We start from the raw sequence: 14,452 nt of genomic DNA on the forward strand, positions 1-14,452 counted from the left end.
TATCTCTGTTCAGATATTATGTTGTACTCATTTTTTTCCTTTATTCAAATAAGAGCAGTTATTGTTCATTTAATCAAACGCTGCTCAATCATCCATGTAACGAAAACTTTGATTCTCTTCATCTGGATGTAACGTTTTCAGAATCAACTTTTTTGGGAGCTGCAAAGCAGTTTCAGCTCAGAGCACCGTTCATGTTAACTTTTGCACCACTTATTGAAGCTGCATCATCATTTCCATCGAAGCTGTGTGTTGACACAGCTTCTTCTGTCATTGCATCCTCTTGTTTTTTTCTTGCTCTTGGCCTTTGTCTTTGAGCCAGAGAGATGGAGGTCCATGGCGTCATGTAAAACTACTTTGAAATTCTGACCATTTGATAATAAATTGTGAAAATGTATAATTTGAACATATTTGTTTTCACTCAGCACTACAAGCTGTATGTTCTTGCTTTTGAGCCCCGCACTCCCTCCTTTTTCCAATTCGTTTACTTCTCATTAGCACTCAGGGATCTGCACAGCTTAGGAGTCGCTGGCTGTCCCCTCTGTGACCTTCCCCAAACTGCAGCTTAAATTCATGCTCAAGCCATCTGCCATTATCTACTAAAAATGCTATCAAACCTAAAAAAAGGATGCGGTCTCAGCTGGTGAAATTGCATTATACACCGCTTTGAGGCAACTGTAGATAATTCATTTATCATTATTCAACATTGACAAATAGTAGTTGACTAATATCAGGAGCCAAAAGGAAACAAAAAAAACAACAACCCCAAACTAAACTAATATTTCAGATGCCGGAAAAAAATGATTACAGTTGTTCAAATTTGCTGTCACCGAGTTAGGTGTGATACATGTACATCAATCTTACATGTAAAAAGTAGAAAACTGAAAGTAAATCTGAAATATAAAAATGAACTGGTTCTTATATAAAACCTTTCTACTCTCTACAACTTGCCTCATTCACCCAATCACTTCTTTTTTTTCTCTGTAAGTGCTTTCTATCTAACATTAATACACATTCATCCTCCCGATGGATGCATCGGAGAGCAACTTGGGGTTTGCATCTTGCCCAAGGATATTTGGCATGCAGGCTGGAGCAGAGGGGGATTGAACCAGTAACTTTCTGATTAGTAGGTTTCCTACCTGAGCTACAGACACCCCAATTTATGGTGCTTTGGAAACAACACGTTCTCATCCCGACAGGTAACGATGCTATGTGACAAGTCATCAGTATGCATTTGGAGGCATGAGAGCCGTTTGGAATGAATCTATACATGTAAATGTGTTTTTTGTTCTAATCATGAATCGCTTTGAAAAACACTACCTGATAGGGTTAAGGTTAAAGTTATGGATAGAGTTAATGTTAGGAGCCTCTGCTCCAAGTGTGTGTTACTGCTGCGAGCAGCGTTCGGTTGTTTTCAAATGGGAATCTGGAGCATCTCATAAGGATGCGGAACGATACCTTTCACGTTACTATGAGATGCCTCAGGCCATGACAAACTTTTGGTATGTTATAAGAACTGAGGGCAGCTGTATTTGGGCCTTTATTGGCTACAGAGATTCATTAGAGGTAAGGGTAAGGAAATGTGGCTTCCAGTAATTGTCCTGAACATACACCTGAGAAAACTTCAAAATCAGAAAAAAAAGCATCAAAGTAATCTTAAAATGTGTAATGTGCTTGTTACTCTGCTACAACTGGGATCATGTACTGCATAAAAAGACTAGATAGTCTATGTGATGTGGATGCTAGAGCGAAAGCCATGGTTGATATTTGACCTTGTAGTATTTTATAGTTTCCTTCCTGGAGCCAAATAGAGAAACAAATGAAGGCCCCAATTGCAAGAAGATGCTAGCATAAAACAAGCAATATAAAGACAACATATTCTGATCAAATAGCGCTGCAGTCATTGTCTTCATACTGGTAGTGATGATGCATTTCTGATAAATGCCTGTAAAAGAAAGACTAACCATATATGGTGCTCAGTGGTGAAACTGCTTTGTAAGTTCCTTACAAACCATTTTATACTGATTAAAAAACCAGAAATGAGAATGCTATATCTGAGCAGAGATAAGCAACAGACAGCTGTGAAAGTAAGATATTCAAATTCACTGAGCCAAAGACGCAGCTACAGAACTCATGACTCAAGAGTTTGCAAAATATATCCTTTCAAGAAACAAAGTTAAAAATGAGCTTATTGTTCATTATGATAGCGAGCGATATTCCACAGGGCATTGACAGATCCAAACCACTTCACACTTCACACACTTTAGAATTAATCCTGAACAGCTCACCACAACATTGTTTTCTCCACGGGATCTGCACACAGGAAAATAAATAATGATGGGACATACTGAACATTTGTGGAGAAATCCAGTACGTTTTTTATGAAGCACGTATCAAGGCTTGCTTATTTAAGAGTGAGTAATGTCTCTGATAAGAAAATTATTAGAGTCTTGCTGTTTCAGAAAGTGGTTTGAGTGCTGGTGTGATTAATGACCATATACAGTGGTCCCTCGTTTATCGCAGGAGTCACTGATAGATGAAATCCATGAAGTAGCCAACTTTATTTTTTACAATTATTATAGATGTTTTAAGGCTGTAAAACCCCTCACTACACACTTTATACACTTTTCCCAGGCAGGCATGAACATTTTCACACTTTTCTCTCTTGTTTGAACACTCTCAAAGTCTTGTAGAAAAATAAGTCCAGTGTTATAGAAGGAAACCAAAGGCACCCGCCGGTGACGATGTTTTGTCGACATTGTTGTGTTTGTTGGGGAGAAAACTTACAAACATACAGTACAGCACGTCAGAGTCACACTGCTAGCGATCGAAGCTTTATGTAAATTTGACCAGCTGAACGCATTCTGTACTGTACAGGAGACACAACACGAGATTGATTGACAATGGTCTAATTGTCTACAGCCAGTCAGGACGCAGAATACAATGCACTTAAAAAAATAAATGAAAAATGCAACAAAAAAGAAAAAATCAGCGAAACAGTGAGGGACCACTGTATGTGCTATTGGATCCCTGCAAAATTCTTCTGCTCATGTTGGAGATTCACCTTTTTCACCTCTTTTTGTGTGTGTGCCAAGCAACTGGGGTACAACAACACCTAATCTATATAATCTAAGCAGAGGTGCATCTATCCAAATCTTTACAGGCTTTCTGTGGGATACCCTTAAACCCCTGCCTACTTAGTACCACGTGAAAGGGTTTTTCTCCAGAGATGGAGAGGTTATTACCAAAAGGAGAAACCAGCTGAGCCAAGGCACAGCGGAAAAAATATTATTTTTAATTAAACTTTATTTTTATAGAACCAAATCACAAATGTGCTTTATATTGTACGATAAAACCCTACAGTAATACAAGGACAACAGAAGACCCAACAATTATATGAACCCCTATGAGCAAGTAGGGTGACACACAAGCAGGTAGGGATGGCATTCTCAATATCACTTATCAATATGATTCTCTTATTGATTCTTATTGGGTTGTAACTGGCTCCACGTTGAGATCTACAACCATCTCTAAGCAGCATATTAAAGGCATTACATTCATGCAGATGAATTGCATGCTGTGGGTCAAATGTTTGTGCATGTTGGAGGCATCGCCCGTTCTTATAGAGTTCAATACTGGGGAAACATGAACCTAGTCAAAAAAGTAATGCATTACACAGAACAGTGTTCTTAAAAGTATTGCAATGCATTATTTACACATTACATCTGTCATTTTTTACAGTGTGGTATGTTGGAGCAGCAGTTTATCGGCAGCTGAGAGGAAGAGGTTGGATAAACTCATCAGGAAGGCCAGCTCTGTTCTGGGATGCACCCTGGACCCAGTGCAGGTGGTGGGAGACAGAAGGACTCTGGCCAAAATAACATCTCTGATGGACAGAGTCTCCCACCCCATGCATGTAGATGTTGCTGAACTGCAGAGCTGCTTCAGTGAGAGACTGCTGCATCCTAGATGCATGAAGGAGCGTTTCCGCAGGTCCTTCCTCCCTGCAGCTGTCAGACTGTACAATCAGAACTGCTCCCAACAAACATAGATGTTTACATCAATGCTGTAACTGCAATAAGTTAGTTAATTAACCAATTCGCACTACAACCTGGTTTGCCTCTTACCTGTAATTATTTTTATTTAATTTAATAACTGTACAGTACTCTCTGTTTATAGTAACCATTGTCCTTAATGTAAATATGTAAGAAAAATTGTGTATGTTTCTGTTCTGTGTCCTGTGTACTGTTTGTTTGTATATTTGTCTTTTTGGCTGCTGTTACAACCAAATTTCCCCTTGTGGGACAATTAAAGGATTATTCTATTTTATTCTACTTTTGTGTTACTCTGTAAAATAGCTGAAACACATTGTCACATTATAACCAGTAACAGTATAAACCTTAGTAAACAGTCCCACACACCAACACAAATCCCGCTCCTAATGAGGACACACATATGAACTTTCTCTTAGTATTTAGGTATGAACACAATGTAACAATGAAAGCCAGCCTTTAAAGCGATCGCCACAGTGATTCTACTTTGGAAACACGAACAGGTAGAAATGGAGGCGTCAAGCCTGATCGTTCAACCTGATTGTTTGGCCTGCAAATATGCAAGAAAACTTTTTTTTTCGTAAAACAGTAGAAAAGCCAGCTATGAGTGACAAACTACATTTGCGTGATGCTGTGGTCATGTTGCATTAAGTTTCTGAAACACAAACAGAGAAGTGGTACATTTTCTTAGAACTGGTGCACTGGTGATGTAGGTGATAATTTAAATGATTACATAAGGCGGTGCTGCTGAAATGTATAAAAATGAAAGTGACAAGAACCAAGTGTTCTTTGTTCCAGTTTGACTGACTTGAACGTAACAGCGTGTCTCAGCTACACTCTGCTCATCTCGAGTCTTCGCTCCTCATTTGGTAAGAATGTTTTGTTTGTGCAATAAAAATATTTAATTCTCAACAGGCTCATGTTCTACACCTCCAAGGAAGTATAACAACCCTCGCTCCTGCCACACTTTACCTACTTTTACAATCCAGACACGGGCTTAAAAACATGCTGACATTATCTGGGTTCTGTGAGCACACAAATCCTGCATAAGCTACATGCATGTACAGTTTGAGACCAGTCTTTATGTTAGATAATCTTTCATTTTCATTCACACTGACTATCAGATGTTGCCTATTCAGTCATGTATTTGATTTATTGTAATCTTTCGCCAGCTTCAGAGCCTTTCACCTGCTGCTCCACACGACCCACTTGTGCCTGAACCGCTGCAGGTTAACCAACCAACCAACCAACAACCACTCATTCACTCATCAGTGAAGCAAAAATAAGGTAATCTCATGCTGGATGCCTTTTAGTGCAGCAAAGGTCGTGAGGTTCTTGAGTTGAGTTTTATTCGTTTTCAGATGTGCAGTGCAGATTTGTTATTACAGACCAAGCCACAATACACGAGGAGATGTGAGGAAAGCTTCCAGCGTTTACATTTATGATGATTTCATGTCCGAGTCGACGTTTAAGTTCTTGCAAATTGTTTCATTGTGTGATGTAAAGATTTCTGGCTGGCGATCAGTTTGTGAAAAGACAAAATCAAAATTCTAATGTGTCTCACTATAAGACATTTAGATTCAACAGCAATTTAAGACTCGGCCCCTTAGTTCCAGTAAAAGATACTCTTAATGCTTCTACACACCAAAACACTTATGATACGTTCATGCTCCATAGTCTGTGGGAACAGTTTGGGGATGGCCCCTTCCTGTTCCAACGTCACTGCACACCAGTGCACAAAACAAGATCCATAAAGACATGGATGAGCGAGTTTGGCCTGCACAGAGTCCTGATCTCAACCTGAAAGAACTGCTCATAAATAGAGCAGAGACTGCAAGTTAATGTGTGAGATCAGTGGCTGACCTCATAAATTCCCCATACACTCCTAAACGCTGTGGAAAGCATTTACAGGGAGGTCGACATCATATGGATTAAAAATAGGATGTAATTCAAGTTTATATGTGTGTGTGAAAGCAGAGGAACAGAATCTTTTGGCAACATAGTGTATGTAACAGTAGAATATGAATGAAGGGGAAGGAGTGTATGAGAAGTCCCTGAGCACCCAAAGACAAAAGCAAAGTAACTAAGCAATCATTCAGCAGCTGATCCGACGCTTCTTGCTGGGCTTGAAGCCAGAATAGGAGCAGGCTCAACAGGAGAGGGCTGGGTGATAGTTGAAGCCTCTGCTTCCTGTTAGATTTGTATTGTTGGATTGTCATTTATGCTTAGAAATATATATTTATATATGCTTAGAAGTATATATTCATTTGTAGATTGAAAGAATGTCTCATCCTAGGAGGTCTGTAACAACTCTGTGTAGCATGAAGAGGGGGGTGCGTTCACTCCTCTTCAGAGAGACACTTGGCTCCAGGCAGGTCTCCCTCATGCATGAGTAACACAAAGAACTTTGCCTACTTGTGTCTTGATTTTTGCTGTGTAGTAAACTGTGGTTTATGCTACAAACCTATCACTTCCCATTGTACTTTAGGAACCACAAGTTAGCATGTAGACTCAAATTTATTACATATTTGTTGCAATAATTTGTGCTTTTTCTGGATAAAATTCTCAATCAGAATATTGTTTCTGTTTTTTCTTCACCAGGTAATAATGAGGATCCTGTTTATCTGTTTGCTGCTCATTGCCACTGAGAGTTCAACGCTTGAAGAAACCCGCTATGGCCAGTTTAGAAGTCAGCACATAAACGCCAAGATGACTGCAATGGATTGTGATAAGGTTATAAGAAGTAAACAGATCTACAATGTTGACAACAGCTGTAAAGATACCAACACGTTCATCCTTGATAATCCAAGTGAGATCAAAAACATTTGTGTTGAGGGAATATTTGATGAAACACTTCAAATGACAAAAAGTCACAAGAAGTTCAAAGTTGTTAAGTGTGAACTAAAGAAGGAGGGAGCCAGAAAACCCAGATGCCAGTATACTGGTAATCTCCTCACTAACAGATATGTTGCAGTTGCTTGTGAAAAGAATTTACCTGTACACTTTGCAAGAGACATTCTGGTCTTAGACGGCTAACAACTAGTGTTAAGTATGTTCAGGAAAGCCCCTAATATTATTTTTTCTTTTCTCTTTGGTGGAAGCAAAACTTAGCTGTGAAGACTGTTAACCTGTAGCTAAACACACAATGAATTTGAATCTCTCTAAAACTGCAAAGTAATCACAGAACATCGAACGATTCCTGAAGCTCGTGTTGCTTTGAGTTTGTGGTCCAAAGCATTAACATGTCGTAACAGTAACATGCTGCCACTTGTTCAGTGATTCTGTCATCAGCCATGGCTGGCTTGTGACGCAGTGCCAAAGGTGACTGTGTTTCTGTGATACTTTTACAGTCTGGACGATGTCAATGACTAGTCTCATGATCACACACATTTCACTGAACACACATGAGCTGTTTCTCTGTCAGTCACAGCAGGAGGAAGACTGTCACTTTTTTGTCTTTTTACCTTTGACTCTGTCATTTCTTTTGGAGCTTAGTAAACAACCTGAACACGCGTTAGCCACTTTTTAATTTCTTTCTTTGTTTTTAGCAGCATTCCAGGGCTGTGTGCTGCCCAGCAATTTTGTTTTTCAAAGCATGTTTCTTGTGTTTGAGCAATAAAAAAAGTTACTAAAAAAACCATCTGGTTACACGTCATTTTTCTTTATACTACCTGAGCTGGTACATAATAAATACAACAATAAATACTGTACCTTCTACAACACGACTTGTGTAGATGAGTTAGTAATATCTCTCCCGAGCTTGCAGAATTAACTAAATTAAACCACATCCCACTTTTAAAGACAGTAGAAGGCGACCTGGCTAGATGGATTTCTCTACCCATATCACTCATGGGAAGGGTCGCCGCTATAAAAATGATGGTCTTGCCAAAAATAAACTATTTATTTTCAATGATCCTAAATAAGCCATCACAAGATTGGTTCAGATCTCTAGACTCGTATATTTCTAAATTCCTTTGGAAAGATAAATCCCCACGTATCAGCTTAAAAACACTACAAAGGACCAAGGATAAAGGAGGATTAGATCTGCCTAACTTTAATCACTACTTTTTAGCCAACAGGCTTCAGTTCATCTCTAGATGGTTTAAACACATCTTCTTAGATGAAACCTGGATAGATGTAGAACAGGCACTATGTAATAACCTAGAGATTTCAGACCTACCATTTATCAGCTCAAACATCAAACGACATGAATGCTTTAAAAGCATCAATATCAGCTCTTCTCTGACAGCATGGTGGGAGTTTCTAAAATTGACGGCGTCTTCATTAATCCCATGCAAACGTACACCTATCTGGAACTATCCGGACATATTACAAAACAATAACATGATAAACTTTCCAGTTTGGAGTTATAAAGGAATTAAAAACTTGGAACATATATTGGAAGGAACAGACTTTATTTTATTTGACAGACTAGTTACACAATATGGGATCAACAAGAAAATACTTTTGGAATATCAACAAATTAAATCCATAGTAAAAAAAAGAAATTTAATTCCAGTGAAGCTGAATTACAAACACCACCAAGTGTGGTACAATTTTTTAATCTAACCCCCCCCCCCCAAAATTATTGTCTAAAATATACAGCACACTTTCTAAAGTAGATGAATCAATATCCCTTCCGATTGCAAAATGGGAAGCAGATTTATCAATCAGCTTAGACCAAATCCTTTGGTCTCAGATATGCTTAAAAACCTTTCAATGGATCAGAAATCCCAGTTTGCCATTAATACAATACAAAATATTACACAGAGTGCACTATACTGGTCATAGGATGTTCAAGATCGGCTATACGTCTTCCAACAACTGCTCACACTGCACAGCAAATACACCGGACAATTATATCCACGCTCTTTGGTTCTGTCCACCAGTTCAGAAGTTTTGGCGCAAGATATGTGACGACTTATCAAAGTGTCTGAAATGTAACATTCCAGCCTCCCCTTTAGTATGCTTGCTGGGCAACTTGGATGAGGTCACTACAGAAATAAACACAGCCCACGTTGTTTTTACGGCCCTATGCATTGCCAAGAAAATGGTCCTCATTAACTGGAAAAATAAAAATAATCTTAATTCTAACCAATATAAAAACCATCTAATAGATCACATTAGTCTTGATACAGCCTCTGCCATCACATTTGATCAATCCCTCTGGACTACTTTGATTGGCTTCATCACCTAGTGGGGGTGGGGGGTCATGGTTTAGTTCTGCCTTCGCTATTGTGGTTGATATGGGGGTCGGGACGGCCTTAGGGCATCTAGGGATTCCCTAGGGACGTTTTCCCTGTGGCCATGACCTGGTAAGGGGCTCTGGTGGCTCTTAGATGGTGTTTTCCTTGTGGCTGCTTACAGCGGAGATGGGGGAGGGTCTGTGCTGGTGGACGTTGGTTACTGGCCTGGTAGCCTGGCTGCCCCTGGGTGGGTCCGGGATGGGCGTGGAGGCTTGGGGGTCTGGGGGTGCTCCGCCCCCAGGCTGGGGCTCTGGCTGGGCCTTGGGGCCTTGGGTCCTGGTTGTTGTGTCGCCGGGGTGGTGCATGGGGGCTCAGCCCCGGAGCGGGGGACCTCTGGTGCATCGGCCTGAATGGAGGGCTCTCTAACTGGTGGGGAGGCTGTTACATCTTTGCAGGAGGTCTCCTCTCTACAGGAGCAGACTCTGCAGGTGGGGGAAAGATATTGGAGAGGTGGAGAATGACTCAACCTGGGTGTCTATTGTCTTGTGTAGTCTGGGAGAAGATTGGATGACGGGGTGGGTGCATTTTTCTCTGCAGTGGGGTCGGGTGGGCTGTCCCGGACTCTGTGGGGCCGGGTGGTGCTGCTGCTGTGGGTCCCGGTCCGGATGGGCCTGGGCCCTCTTGCCCCGGTGGGTTCCAGAGTGTGGGGGTGCCTACTGGGGTCAGCGGGGGAGCTTGGGTGTAAGACTCCACCTCTCTGGGGACATCTCGGGCTCTCCGAGGTGTGGAGACCTCTCCCCCCTCGGCACGCTCCCTGCCGGTGGCTGGTGTTGGTGTGTTGGTGGTTCTGGGGGCGACTGTGGCTCAGGGATTTGGGAAGCCTCGCTTCTGTCAGTCTGCCCCAGGGCAGCTGTGGCTACAACTGTAGCTTGCCTCCACCAGTCTTATGAATGTGAGAGTGAATGAATAGTGGAATTGTAAAGCGCTTTGGGTGCCTAGAAAAACTCTATATAAATGCAATCCATTATTGTTATTCGTTTTGGTGTCTGGGGCGGGGCGCTCATGTATGTACCGACTCACTCCTGGTGGCCGATTGGCGGGGCCTGGCACCTGTGGCCCAGCTAGGCCCCTTACGGGGGGTCGGGTGCCCTCAGGCCTCTCGGCCTGATACCCGGTCTTCTCTGGCACAGCTGGCTGCTGGCAGAGCCCGCGGGCACATCACTGCAACCCCCTCTGGCCTCTGCTCCGTGGCTGCTGGGTGACCTCTCGTTTGGGGCTCTCCTCAGCTCTTCCCAGGAGGGTGGCACGTTGGCCCCCTGGTGGTCCTCCTCGGGTCCTCGTACTCTGGGGCCTCTGGATGTCTGGGGCCTGGATCTCCTCCATACCTGCTTCATGCCCTGGGGGACGGGGCTATGGCTCCCCACACTCCCTAGCAGATCGTTACATGGAGAAACCTTTTGAATACAAGCGTGCTGATCCACACAGGTGTGTACACAGTTTATAGAAATAATTACAGAAGCTGCATTTATAACTGTTATTAAATAACAGCAGCACACGAGAACTAAAGTGTAATCCCAGCACATTTCGCTTCGCTTGCACTGATTCTTTAGAGATGACGACCGTGGTGGGTAATTAAGGGCAAACAATATACAAGTGGCGTGAAAAATGGAGGCTGCATTACCTTTCCAAAGCTTCCTTTCCCGATGGCCCGCAGTATCTGGAAGTGGTCAAAGTTTACTGTGGAGAAAATGAGAAGCAGTTAGTGAGAACGTGTCAGTTTGAGCTGAGCTATAAAACAGGGAACATGACATGTACAGCACTGTGCAAAAGTCTTGAGCCATCCCTCATTTGCTTCCAGGGATCCGGACTTCCCTGTAATCTTTAAAGTGGTATTAAGGAATAGCTCTCCAGGCTTTTTAAAGTGTTTCTGATTTTTAATCCAGGGCTTGTATTTGACCACTTTTTGTCTGTTAAGACCCTTCACACTAATCTCTGAAACATTCAAACATAAACAGACACCTAAGTCACGGAAAGGACCACAAAACTTAACAAAGAACCAATTTTAAATTGTATCTGTACACATTTACTTGCAGCCTATTGCAAAAAAACAAAAGCCCACATCATTTGTTCTCACTTCTTTAGTTGAAGAATGCAGTTAATAACACCGTTAACACAGACTGACCTGGCAAAACACGAAAAAATAAGGGGGTGGTTCAAGACTTTTGATCGGTACTGTATGAGAAATGCAAATGTTCACTTCACAATGTATCGCTGCACTTCGGCAGTACTGTGAAGATTAAATGTTTTTTCCTTCCCGATGCATGTGAAAGGTTAAGACTTACATCTCCAAATGTACTGGAACTGATTTGAACCAGAGGACTCAGCCACACTGTTACTATGTACTGCATAAACACGTTTACCGATGAAGGTAAATCAGACGCTGTCCTGACTGTGTGGCTAAATTTTGTGCTGAAAGCATCAAATCAATTGAATATGATTAACTTGCTATGAGAGGTTTTTACTCCAAGTGTGACTTTTTCTGGCTTCATACACCTTTCAGGGTCAAATTCAAGCACTTTGTAAGCACGTTTAATGTCCATTTTCAACATTTTCCAGCACATTACCATAAAAAGGATGCATATTTCACTTCGCATCACCTGAGTAAGACCACGTGAAAGGCCAAATTAATAAGTCTTCTCATCAGATATTGATGCTTCTTTCTTATGTGACACAAAAAACAGGAGGAGACAGATCTTTGCTCGTGTTGTTTTTTAAGTTCATTCATTCAAAACTAACTGTAAGACGCTTAACTACATTGCAGTCTGTGTTATTGTTGTAGACCTAATTATCACCTTTAAAGTGTTTGTGCTAATAACATCATGTAGAGTAAGACAGGCATAGAGAACAGCACTGACTGGGAGAGGCTTTGAACACATGACATACTCAGATCAATTCAACACTTTAGACTTTAAAAATGCACAAGCGTCTTTCAAAAACCCATTTATTTAATCTATCATCATTGATATTATTATGTACAGTTAGAATGTACTGTTCATCTCCCTTAAATAAACAGGCAGCCTTAAAGTGTGAAATAGTCACTTGTCTACTGTCTCAGTGGCTGATAGTGCCCCACAGGCCTCAATGTCAGCTCGAAGCCATTATGTTTCAATTGTTTAATGATAAACAGATTTTGAATGAAAGCCAGGAAACTTCGCTAGCACAAAAAGTGCCTATTCTTTCTTCCCATATGGTTCAGTCATATTACCGTCATTTCCCCCTAAGCTGTTCCCAAAGACACCAGGTTAATACTTGAAAAGGCTGCAGCAATACACAAAAATATCATCAATATTCTGTTTACTTGGTGACAACGTCGCTTTTAGCCTTCAATCAGAAAGCCTGACGTTGGCTAGTTAAGCATCGGGCTAACGTTTAACGCTTTCACTTGAGGGAAGTAACTCGTATTACTGCTACTGCTGTGTAATCTTGGTTCAATTCACAGCATATTCTACAAGTTACCCTGCAATAACTAACTGTTAGAATAGCGCCACCGTATTGTATCGCACTGAGTGCACTTCAATCCTTTGTCCCGCGAGTTTGCTAGCTAGCAAAATAATAATACCAATTTTAAACAAATAACATGTGTAACGTACACACTCGAGAAAATTATTTACTAGTACTTACGCAAACTCCCCCGTTGTGAAAACGTACAAATCCTTCTTGTATTTTTCGTTTTCCAGCAAACACTCATTAAAACGGCCTCCAGGCACATTAGCGTAGTGATGTGACGTTCTGTATCGAGGCTTCGGAGCGTGTGTCGAGTAATGGAGGGGGCGTTTCCGCGAAGCGCGTATCGAGGCTTGCTTCATTTATGGGAGGAGCTGAAAATGATGACGTCCGAAGCCTCGCTGCCCGGCTGTACCACGTGACTGGTTCATGAAGTGGTTCGAACTTTGCCACGAGCTATGACAGATATAAACCCCTCAGACTTCATTCAAAATGTGGGTGTTTGATGGAGAGTTGCGGTTAGTGAGAGTTTGGAGACAGTTTGGAGGTTTATGAGAGTGAGGAGAGAAAGTCAGGAGAGAATGGAGCCAGCTAAGAAGAGGAGGATGTCCTCCCCTGTGTGGGAACATTTTGATCTTATTCCTCCCAACAAGGTATGTAAATTTCTACAGAAGATGTATTTTCATGATACTGATGGTGCAATACAATTTATGTTGAGCTGTCTTGACTTTTGTACAAGGTGAAGTGTTTGCTATGTGCCAGGGAGCTGGGATATAACAACAACATCCATGCTTAGGCACTACAGAGCTTTGCATGAGAATAAGGGGGACACCGATTGTGGAGCAAGACCAGGTGAGCCATCAAATGCAATGATAATATAGCATGCAGTAATGTTACTAAATTATATAACAATATTATACAACTGTTATAAGTTACGTGTGTGATATTTATATTTGTGCTTTATCTTTATTGTCTTTCCTCAGGAGAACAATCTCAAATAGATGAAGACCTGGTCAGCATGGTGATTGAGGACTCCCAGCCATTTAGCATTGTGGAGGACAAAGGATTCAAAAGATTTGTTAAATCATTAAATCCTAGCTATGTTCTCCCCACTAAAAAGGACGTAAAAGCAGTGAAAATTTAGTTTTTACAGAATAAAATGTGAACAGGCAGGACTGAGGCTCAAAGCCTCAGTGTGTAGCTGTCCATACCTCAACGTTACAAAAGCACAACCACTGTCCACACCCCAACCACACCTCACCTCACAGTAAATGATCGTTTCCATTTCAAGCATTTCCAAATAATCATTTCCCATACTGCCACTATAAATATACACAGTATACTGCATCACTACAATATACATGTTTTACACACTCCTTTTGTTGTTGACATTTACAGGCTGTGTGCAAAAATGCCACACTCTTCAAATTCATGCCAACTAATATTTTTACGTCCAGTAGGTGTCCTGCTAGAGCAAATGAAGCTTCATGAAGCTTCGCGTTGGGGTGAACCAATTGGATGAAAAGCTTCAGTGCTTCATGGGGCTTCATCTGCCCATCACTACATTAGCGCACTCACCCCCGACTGATCAGGGAGGGGGTGGGGGGTCACACACTGAAACAGACTAACGTGCAGAGGTACAGCCCAGGCAGACAAATGTTGCTTTTAGACTTTGCGACTCGTTTTATTTCTCTATCTGATAAGAAAACTATT

The sequence above is a fragment of the Aulonocara sp. 'chitande type north' Nkhata Bay genome, unplaced genomic scaffold (genome assembly GCF_057382095.1).
Source record: "Aulonocara sp. 'chitande type north' Nkhata Bay isolate Kocher_YH1m ecotype deep benthic unplaced genomic scaffold, A_spYH_male_GT1.1 unmapped_scaffold_2, whole genome shotgun sequence".
In the NCBI taxonomy this organism is placed as follows: Eukaryota; Metazoa; Chordata; class Actinopteri; order Cichliformes; family Cichlidae; genus Aulonocara; species Aulonocara sp. 'chitande type north' Nkhata Bay.